The 11,502-nt window shown below is 38.0% G+C and overlaps 1 non-coding gene across 1 annotated transcript; it reads left to right on the top strand.

Moving 5' to 3' along the window:
* Positions 1-10,186: 10,186 nt before the first annotated feature.
* Positions 10,187-10,289, top strand: LOC119064393 (U6 spliceosomal RNA). Its single transcript, XR_005085392.2, has one exon. It is a non-coding gene; the product is annotated as a U6 spliceosomal RNA (small nuclear RNA).
* Positions 10,290-11,502: the final 1,213 nt, after the last annotated feature.

Genomic DNA, 11,502 nt, shown 5'->3' with positions numbered 1-11,502 from the left:
TCTACTTCTGGGTATTGGTGTCTTTTTTTCCTATGAAGTAGACATACAATTACTGCAAGTACGATTAATAGTCATTCTTCATACTTTCAGTGTAAGTTTTAGAGCGAAGTCACATGGAAGTAATGTGCTGTGTAATTATGATGAGTCATATCTATTGTGATGACATCATGCAGAGAGGACAGTTCTTACAATTCAAATGCTCGAACACCTAAAAAAATCTACTAGCTTTTCACATTGGAAACTCTTCTAAGTTCCATTTCTTTAGAGGAAAAGGTTTATATTAAAAAATTTATATTACTAAAATATTTAAGTATATGGTCCTAATGTTTAAAAAAACATTTTGGAAATATTTACCTAAGTTCCTATAATCATTATTATTTTAGACAAGCTTGAAAAGTTGAATTTGTAAGAATTATAATTTTGGTTAAATTGTGAATGAATTACTTTCAGAATTTGGTAGGTTACATGATGTGCCCCTTTGTCAAATTACACTTTGGCTTAATTTGCAGATTAGATAAAACAGTTGGATGTTTTTTTGTGTGTGTGTACTCGAGAGTGCATTAAGTTCTTTTAATAGTGAAAATTGAATTACAGCCACAATGAATATTTTATTAATCTTGTACTTGTTCAGTATCTTGCATAGATTTTTATTATAATTGTTCCAAGTTAAACAGTATGTGTGTGGACTATATTGTGTAAAGTGTGTTTGCGTTAGTGCATTTAAATTATTTGTGTAAGTAGGGCTTTGAGTGACACTTTTTGGTAAAGAGAAACTATATTTAAATATTCAAACAATTATATATTTCCATGTAAAATTAATGTGAAGACTAATGTATTTTTTATAATGCAATTTAAAGAGTAAATTTGTTTTCAAAGTTATCAAGATGAAATTTATCAAATATTGAAATTTGTCTCTACTTTCTCATGTTAGGAACTTTTTCTGGGACTTCTTAAGGAATTAGGGAATGATCAAAACAGAAGTTCATTTTGTAAATGGTCTTAGAGGTAATAGAGACTGTAAACGTTGATGCTGGCGAGACAATACTGTTTAACCAAAGATATACAGGTCATGTTCAACGGAGTAGTTGTTTCAAAAGATTAAAATGCAGCAAGTATTTATTAGTCAGGTGGAGTGATGGGTCAGCCACTCTTCACATTGTACACCTGCATTTAAAGAGTCGGTGAACAGGACTGAGTTCAGGAGGCAGTATCTCAATCATTATGTGACACCTGCCAGGAAGAGAACTTCGATTCCTCCGACACCAGAGTGTACGTCATCGAGGGCAAGAAAACACCGAAGAGTGTACGTATGTCAGTGAGGTAGGTGCCTTTGGCCTCAGTGCAGTGACTTCTGGGGTTTTTTGGTCCAGGATTATATTAAGATGAACAACAGCCTACTCTATAATAAAAAAAATTTACTAGAATAAAAGGATAACATGGAAGTCCATTCTCCATAAAGGACTTTTATATATAGAAAAAATATGGAAAATACTGAAGAAATCATGTAATTAAGGAATTACACATCAAAATGTCAACTTTTGAAGATGAGAGGCTGAGGAAGAATCTCAACATTTCTTTATACTTAGGCCCTAAATATTAGGGAAATAATACAATTAGTATATTTCCTTTGTTTTTATCATTTGTGAGTATATTTTAAAAGTTCTCCCAGTGTATTTTGAACTATTTACCTTGATTAAGGGATAGATCTAGGTTGAGCTGTAGTTTGTTGCTGAATCTTTAAGTATAGATTTACTCTTTCTCTGTTTATAATTTATTACATGTGTGTTGCATTTTTACATGCATTTTATTTTCTACATTTTTAAGATGGGCATGTGTGTATACTTCTTAAGCACTAATTACCAGGCATTGTTTTAAGCTTTTAACCTGAATTACAGTATTTCATTTGATCTTCAGAAAGCCCTTATGAGTTAGGTACTGTTATTATCACTAAATAGCAAATGAGACAATTGAGGCATGGAGCCTCAAATTTGAGATTACAAATGAGTTGTTATGTGCTGTAGTCAAATTGGGGTCACAGTGAATCCTCATTCCCAACCCCATCTGCAGTCCCACCCACCAGTTAATTTCTGTCTGTCTGTACAGTTTGGCCTTTTCTGGACATTTCATGTAAATGGTACCATGCAGTATGTGGTCTTCTGTGTCTGGCTTCTTTCATTTGCCACAATGCTTTCGAGGGTCTTTCGTGTTGTAGCATGCGTCAGAATTTTTTCTTATTTGCTGAATAGTATTTATAATTCATTATTAATAAAGCTGGTGACAGAATGTGGGTTTTCTGATAACAAATAATGATAGAAGCTAATGATAGGCTTGAGGCTGTTTGTTTATACCTCTCATACTGTTTTCCTTGATTACTACCCCAATTTCAAGACCAACCGCTCTTTGCCTTTTGAGTGCTTTAATACTTGAATGCTTTATGCTTTCTGTCTTTGACCCTTTTCCCCTTTATCACTCATCTTGACGTTCTTTTTCACTGTGCTTTGTGAATTCTCATATCAGTATCAGCAAATTACTTTGTGTTAAGTCCTTTCACAACGGATTGCTTGCAGGTGACCAGGGGAGAGTCATGTCCAAGTTGCCCATTATCCTAGTCTACGTGTGCTGTAGAACCAGGAAGTATTGATGGTACTTGTCATGGTGGACATGTTTTCTTAAAATTACTCTCCTGCATAACCACCATTGCATCAGAATCATCAATATGATATAATTAATGTTAATATGATATACTCTCTACTCCATATACCATACGCAGATTTTGTAGGTTATCCCACAGTGTCCTCTCTAGGCCCAGGATTTGGTCCTGTTGCACACACTGTTACAACTTTAGTATCTTTGAGTGTGGAGCAGTTCCTCAGCCTTTCTTTGTATTTAATACCTTGACATTTTGAAGTGTACAAACCAGTTTCTTTGTGAAATGTTCCTCAATATGAGTTTGTCTGATGTTTCTTTATAATCAATGCTTTTTGTGGGGGGGGCAGTAATTTTGTGAACTTCTCAGTGTATCATAACAGCAGCCATGTGATGTCTGTTTGAATAAAAGTGGTGATTAAAGATATCCAGTCTTTGTCCTTATCTCAGGAGACGAGCGTTCAGTGATGGGAAATAGGGGGTTCTCATAGAGGGAGAGTTAACAAATAGTTACATTTTTTCACAACTGAATTTTGAGGCAAATGTTACTGAAAATTTTATACACATACCATCTAACATCGTACATAAGTCAGTAGCTTATACATCAGTTTTACAAGTATCACGTATACCTCTACTATATGCCCAGCCCTCTGGTGTGTGCCAAGCATCAACTGAACATCACTCTCTTCCCTTCATTAACTGATCAGAGTGGAAGAACTTCAGTACTGGGAAGTTAGTGGACTTGAAACATAATGCTTATGCTATCAAAAGATCATTAATAAACTATATAGATAACAGAGGATACCACTATTGGGCATTGAAAAATTCCTCAATGTACTAAGACCTATTGCAAGGCATTTCTCATCATTCTGAAAAGATTGTTTTCCTGTGTTTTGTTATTACACATCATCTTTCCTGTATTGGTTCGTTGCACCAAAATAGAGTGTTACGTAGACTCAGTTACCCACCTTTCACAACGTGCAAGTGACTTCCTAAAGACACTGGTATATTCATCAGATGTTTAGTTTTTGAGCTGAGATATTGTCAGCTTCTTTGAACTTGAAAAACAGGTTGTTTTTTTTGTCTAAAGAGTTGTTACTATTAGTCCCACTCAATGAAATAAGTGGTATGTTTATCACTCATTGAGCTGAAGCTATTTTACTAGGTGAAAGACTACTTGGAAATATGAGTGCTAACATGACCATTTCATTGTACCAAACACTAGCTTCATTCTGTTGTTTTACACAGTGTCCTTCTGACATCAAGAGTGTATTTAGTTGAGTCTTTGAGGCAGTATTGATATCTCTATTTGTAGAATCAGAGAAACCGCCTAACCCTTATAACTGATAATTTGTAGGTTGTCACTTCCAGTGTACTACTTAACACATCTATATTCTAGCAGAACTACCAAGTTCTTTCCCTTCCTACAGTGAGAGAATCTCAAGTTTAACATAAAATGTGGCATGACAATGTGTGACTGTCCTTTGAGAAACCATTGTAGTGACCCCAGATTGCCCTGCATCATGAGTAGTGACTGCCAGAGCATCTGGAGCAAGGACATTTCATCAACTGCACCAGATGATCATGGGAAATGGCAGAACATGAGGACAGTTCTGAGAGGCAGAATTAAAACCAGAGGGGAGAGGGGAGGGAATTTCAGGGGGAAAAGGGGAATGATTTACAGGAACTAGTATAAAGGATAAATAGACAACAACTAAGGGGGTGGAAATGGGACGGAGGTGGGGAGCACTGGGGGGGGGGCTGGGATGGGAGTAAAAGCCAGAAAACTGTACTTGAACAATAATTAAATAAAACAAATCAGAAATTGGACCCTTACATTTTGTGACCAAGACACACAGGTAAAACAACAAAATGACTGAAAGCTAATTAAAAATTCAAAATAGGAAAATAAATATTTGTTCCATGGAGCGAAGGTTAAAAAAACCCAGAAGTATTAGTATTACCTGTAATCAAGTGGCCCCTTTAAAAATTGGTGACAGCTGGGCCATTTTTAGTACATTTGAACCACCTGGTTAAATTGTTTAGCACTTAAATTTTTATTTTTTAAAAAATATAACAGCTTTATTGAACTAGAATTCACATGCCGTAGAGTTCACCCTTTCAAAGAGTATAACCAATGGTTTTTAGTTTGTTCAGAGTTGTGCAACCATCCCTCGTTTTAGAACATTTTCATCAATGAAGCCCCATGTGTATTCATAGTCAAAACAGTTAATTTGATTTATTGTGTATTTGAAACCAAAAAGAAACCTGTACCTATTAGCAGTTGCCGAGCCCCCCACTCCAACTTCTCTTCATCCCAAACTCCAGTAGTCACTAATCTACTTTCTGCCTCTATAGATTTGCCTGTTCTGCCCATTTTATAAAAAGGGGATCATACCATGTATGGCCTTTTGTGACTGGCTTTTTCCCCTTAGCATTATATTATCAAGGCTCATCTACATTGTAGCATGCATCAGTACTTTATTGCTTTGTATTGCCAAGTCACATTCCATTTTATGGGTAAATCATATTTAGTTTATCTGTGCTGGGTCCCAGCCCTAATTTTAAAAGACATTTCCGGTGTCTATTTCTCCAGGAGGTCTTTCCTGGCTCACCTCTATCACGGAATTGTGAAAATTTCTTTCTTCTGTCGACCACTCCACCCTGAAGACAGGGTTGTGCCTTTTATTTCTGTATCCCTGCAACTTGGCAACTGGCCGAGCTTGGTGTTTGCGCACCGCACCTTCGGCAGTCCCTCCTGGTTGTCCCCTTTTGCACATCTGCACACCATCTATCTTATCATTTATGTTGAGAGATTCACAAAGGGGAAGGCAAGAGCACATAGTAAACATGTTGTTTCCATCCAGATGGCTTAGTATTATATTTCCTTCAATCACTTCCTCTTTCTTTTACATTAAAAACTAAGTTAAAACTTTTAATAATCTGTGTTTCTTTTGATCACCAATCTTAGCCATATTCTTTCCTCTCTTCTCTTTTTCTTTATGAAGAAGAAAATTTTTTAAAAAAGAGTAGGTGGCAAGAATGTGCCTTGTGCCCTGACTGGTGTGGCTCAGGTAGTTGAGTATCGTCCCACAAACCAAAAGGTCGCCGGTTTGATTCCTGGTCAGGGCACATCCTGGGGTTGCAGGTTTGGTTCCTGGTCAGGTAACATACAGAAGGCAACCAATTGATGTTTCTTTCTCACACTGATGTTTCTCTTCCTCTCTTTCCCCTTCCCTTCCTTTCTCTTAAAAAAAAAAGATATGAGACACAGATTAAATGTATTCAGACACTAGCGTATCCTGATACAACTTTTAAAAAAAGTGTGTGCCATGTGATTATTTTTAAGTAACCATATCTGAAGGCTTCTGAACAAAACCATGACACCTATAAAAGGACAGGCAAAGATGGGTCCCTCAGGGCACTTTTTGTGATTCAGACAAATATTCCTATGTAGGAGATAATTTCTTTCAAATAGAAAATGTATAACATTTCTGCTGAATTAAAGATGTTGAAAATTATTCTGAAGAAAAATGGCCGCTTTATTTTAAGTGTTAATCAAGGATGACTATTTTATTTTTTAATATATTTTATTGATTATGCTATAAGAGTAGTTGTCCCATTTTCCCCTTTATTCCCAGCCATCCTGCACACCCCCTCCTACCAGCATTCCCCCTGCCAACCTTAGTTCATGTTCATGGGTTGTACATATAAGTTCTTTGGCTTCTATATTTCCTACACTATTCTTAACCTCCCCTATTAGTACCTAACATTTATGCTTCTTATTCCCTGTACCTTTTCCTCCATTTTCCCCCTCCCACTTCCCACTGATAACCTTCCATGTGATCTCCATTTCTGTGATTCTGTTCCTGCGGTGGTTGTTTGCTTAGTTTGTTTTTGTTCCTTTAGGTTTGGTTGTTGATAGTTGTGAGTTTGTTGTCGTTTTACTGTTCATATTTTTCATCATCCTTTTCCTAGATACGTCGCTTTAACATTTCATTTAATAAAGGCTTGGTGATGATGAACTTCTTTAAGTTGACCTTATCTGAGAAGCACTTTATCTACCTTTCCATTCTAAATGATAGCTTTGCTGTATAGATAATCTTAGATGTAGGTCTTTACCTTTCATGATTTTGAATACTTCTCTTCAGCCTTTTCTTGCCTGCAAGTGTTGAGAAATCAGCTGATAGTTTTACGGGAACTCCCTTGTAGGTGACTGTCCCCTTATCTCTTGCTTTCTTTTAGAATTCTCTCCTTCATTTTAATCTTGGGTAATGCAATCTTGGTGTGTTCCTCCTTGGGTTCAATTTCTTTGGGACTATCTGAGCTTCCTGGACTTCCTCAAAGTCTATTTCCTTTGCCAGATTAGGGAAGTCCTCCTGCATCGTTTTTCGAATAAGTTTTCAATTTCTTGCTCTTAATTTTCTCCTCCTGGCATCCTTATGATTCAGATGTTCGAACATTTAAAGTTGTCCCAGAAGTTCCTAAGCCTTTCCTCATTTTTTTCAATTATTGTTTCTTCATTCTGTTCTGGTTGAATGTTTATTTCTTCCTTATGCTCCAAATTGTTGATTTGAGTTCCAGTTTCCTTCCTGTCACTCTTGATTCCATGCACATTTTCCTCTATTTCACTTTGCAGAGCCTTCACTTTTTCCTCAATTTTGCAACCATACTCAACCAATTCTGTGAGCATCCTGATTACCAGTGTTTTGAACCATGCATCTTATAGGTTAGCTATCTCATTGTAGCTTAGTTGTATTTTATCTGGAGCTTTGATTTGCTCTTTCATTTGAGCCATTTTTTGTGTGTGTCTTGGTTCACCTGTTACATAGAAAGGGACAGAGCTTTAGGTATTCACCAGGGTGGGGCAACCCACATTGCTGTATTTGGCACTGTATGTGGGACTGCCCGTCCTCCAGCTGCTCCCTTGCTGTGAGTCCTCTCCACCCTGGCTGCCTATCTCTGCCCCTCCTACAGGTCTGGATGAAAGTTTCTTCTTTAACTCCTTTGTTGCTGGACTTCCATGCAGTTCAATTTCTGGCAGTTCTTGTTGATTTTGTTTTTAAATTTGTTGTTGTCTTTCTTTTGGTTGTGTGAGGAGGCACAGTGCATATCTACCTATGCCTCCATCTTGGCTGGAACAAGGATGACTATTTTCTTCTCAGATGTTGATTTTAGTGTTTCCAAACATTGTAGCTTAAGTTATATAAATTTAAACTCTCTGAAATAGGCATATTCTTTTTTTCTATGTCTTTTCAATCAGAAACAGTTAATTTTACTTACTGTAGGTAAGACAATGGTCAAAAATTCCTTTTAGTTATGTGCAAGTATACTGTAGCAACAAATTTTTTAATATAAGAGAGTAAGTGTTTAAAGTATTTTTAGTGCAGATTCTATGAATTCAAATTACTCTGTGGAATGTTCCTGAATCCTAATATCCTTCTTCAATTCCTGTCCAATGGAAAAATTTCTGATTATGTCTTCAATATGTGACCTATCTTTCTCTTGGACATAGAGAAGAGTTTACATTAAATAGTACTTAGGACTTAGCATTCATGCCAAAGGAACTTTCTTTTCCTTCTGAATCACAATAAAACCACATGGAAATCATTCAAACAGTTGCGGGAGGTGCAAGTGCATGGTGTTAAGTGGAGGCATTCTGAGTAAAGGAAGAGGTCCCATTCCTTAAGAAGAGTCCATTCTGGCTGTGATTTGACCCAGCCTGTGAATGAACATAGTGACCCTGCAGTTGGGCCAGGGAGAATAACATGGTGGGGTTGCCATCATCTCTGTCTCTCCACTTCCTCTTGGCCACCAGATCCCAATACAATGTTGTACTGAATTTTTACTTACAATTTCTGCAACGTTGATCATCTCCACTCCTGTGACCCAGTCTAGAACTTCATCATCTTGTGCCTAATTTATTCTAAAAGAAGTGGGAGCTCCTGGAATAATGGAATAGAGACCCCCCAAATCTTTCCCTTCATAAAAACACTCACAAAAAATAGTCAAAATCAACTTTTTCATACTCTGGAAATTAAACAAAGGCTTGCAATAATATGAGAAATGTTTATTCTAGAAAAACTACTGAGTCTCAAGTGGGGGGCTTTGGGGCATTTTAACCTGTCCTGCTCCTATTACCCTTTCCCCAGAAGCCTTGCAGCTACTAGAAAGGGCAGACTGTATGAAAGTGCTCAGAAAGTCCTGTCCCCGGAACACTGACACTACTTGGCATGTCTTACAGCTTTCTGGAAAACTCAATGAGGGGAGCTGTTAATTTTTTCCTGCCTTTGAGTTTAATCTGTGGAAAAGCTCCATTCTTTGGGCATTTGTTGAAAACAACCAGTGGCAGTTTAACTTCACATTTATGAGACCAGTTGGGAGAAACACGATGGGGTGTCCACGGGTTGGGGGGGTGGTTTGAAAAATTCTAATATATTCCCGGGGATCTAAAAGTCTCTACAAATGTGCAAGGCTGTGTGCATTCCTGGGAAAACTTGAGACAGAGTCAGTCTCTCTTTCCTGGCTGACTAGAGGCCCTGCACAAGCAGGAAGTGACAGCCAAGGCAGAGCTGCAAACTGCCTGAGTGTCAAAGTCATGCCCTAGCATACCTACACATAGAGCCTCTCAGCAAAGGATGGAATACTTATTAGTTCAAGACATTTCAGGAAATCTCTGATCCAAGAATTTAGTAGCTGTGCACTACAGAAAATAAAGAATTTATAAAATTAGTTCAGAAAGGTCACTAACAAAGAGCATCAGCAACAATAACATAGCAATAATAACAGACACTGGGGGGGAATCTGACTGGCAGAGCTGTCACATTATATTATCTATAATGTTCAGTTTCCCTTTTTTAAAGTATATTTTATTGATAATGCTATTACAGTTGTCCCATTTTTCCTCCCCTTTATGCCCCTCCACACTGTACCTCTTCTCCCTCCAGCATTCCCCCCACTTAGTTCATGTCCATGGGTTGTACATATAAATTCTTTGGCTTCTTTGTTTCCCATACTATTCTTCATCTCCCCCTGTCTATTTTATACCTACCATTTATGCTTCTTATTCCCTTACCTTTCCCCCCATTCTTCCCCCTCCCCCTGCCTGCTGATATCCTTCTATGTGATCTCCATTTCTGTAATTCTGTTCCTGTTCTAGTTGTTTGCTTAGTCTATTTAATTTAAGTTCAGTTTTTGATAGTTGTGAGTTTGTTGTCATTTTACTGTTCATAGTTTTGATCTTCATTTTCTCAGCTAAGTCCTTTTAACTTTCATACAACAAGGGCTAGGTGATGATGATCTCCTTTAACCTGACCTTTTCTGACTTTATCTGCCCTCCCATTTGAAATGGTAGCTTTGCTGGATAGAGTAATCTTGGATGTAGTTCCTTGTCTATCATGACTTTAAATACTTCTTGCCAGCCCCTTCTTGTATATAAGGTTTCTTTTGAGAAATCATCTGACAGTCTTATGGGCACTCCTTTGTAGGCAACTGTCTCCTTTTCTCTTGCTGCTTTTAAGATTCTCTCCTTATTCTGTGCTTGCTTTAGCAGCATATATACTAAAATTGGAATGATACAGAGAAGATTAGCATGGCCCCTGCAGAAGGATGACACACAAATTTGTGAAGCATTCCATATTTAAAAAAATAGATTTTCTTCTTATCTTTCAATGATGGGTAATATAATGTAACTCTCCTGTGAGGCTGGGAGTTTCTCCCACCACTGCAACCCCCACAGGTTTTTACAGCCAGAAATGCCTTGGTGTGTGCTCTGTTGGGTCCAAATTCTAGTGGGGCTCCCTGAGCTTCCTGGACTTCCTCAAAGTCTATTTCCTTTTCCAGGCTGGGAAAGTTCTCCAGCATTATCTTTTTAAAAATAAGTTTTCAATTTCTTTCTCTTCCTTTTCTCCTTCTAGCACCCCTATGATTCAGATGTTGGAATGTTTAAAGTTGTCCTGGAGGTTTCTAAGCCTCTCCTCATTTTTTATGAATTCTTATTTCTTCATTCTGTTCTAGTTGAGTGTTTATTTCTTCCTCTTGCTCCAAATCATTGATTTGAATTCCAGTTTCCTTCCCTTCACTGTTGGTTCCCTGTATGTATTATTTTTATTTCACTTTTCATGGCCTTTACATTTTCCTCTTTTGCGACCACACTCAACCATTTCTCAATCATCCTGATTACCAGTATTTTGAACTCCGATAGGTTGGCTATCACTTTATTGCTTAGTTCTATTTTTGGAGCTTTGATTTGTTCTCCCATTTGGGCCATATTTCTTTGTCTCAGCATGCCTGGTATGTTGTAAGGGGTGAAGCCTTAGGTATTCACCAGGAGGGGGGCAATCAATATTGCTACGTTGTGGCGCTGTATGTGGAGAAGGGGTCAGAGAGTGAACAATGCCGCTTGCTGGGCTCTCACCCTGCTTTCAGTCGCTTCCCCACTACCCACAAATTGGGCCTTTCTGGTGCTGATTCTAGGGTGGGTGGCTGGGTTTGTGTACATTCTAGGACTTTGTGGATCTCTCCAATGAACACTCCTGTGAGGCTGAGAGTTTTTCCTATCACTGCAAGCCCCACAGATTTTCACAGCCAGAAGTTTTGATGTTTTTTCTTCCCCCACTGGAACCCTATCTTGCTCCCAAGTTGTTCCTCCCAGTTTATCTACATGCACATGTGGGACTGCCAGCTGCCGCCTCACCCACCTGGTCCTCTAGCTGCTGCCTTGCTACGTGTCCTCTCCACCCTGGCTGCCTGTCTCCACCCCTCCTACCAGTCTGGATGAATATTTCTTCTTTAACTCCTTGGTTTTCAGACTTCCATATAGTTTGATTTTCTGGCAAATCTGGTTGTTTTTTGTTT

This window comes from Artibeus jamaicensis, unplaced genomic scaffold (genome assembly GCF_021234435.1).
Source record: "Artibeus jamaicensis isolate MK-2021 breed Jamaican fruit bat unplaced genomic scaffold, CSHL_Jam_final contig_1015, whole genome shotgun sequence".
Lineage (NCBI taxonomy): Eukaryota > Metazoa > Chordata > Mammalia > Chiroptera > Phyllostomidae > Artibeus > Artibeus jamaicensis.
The sequence above is the reverse complement of the archived record's forward strand: the minus strand, read 5'-3'. Positions and strand labels throughout refer to the sequence as shown.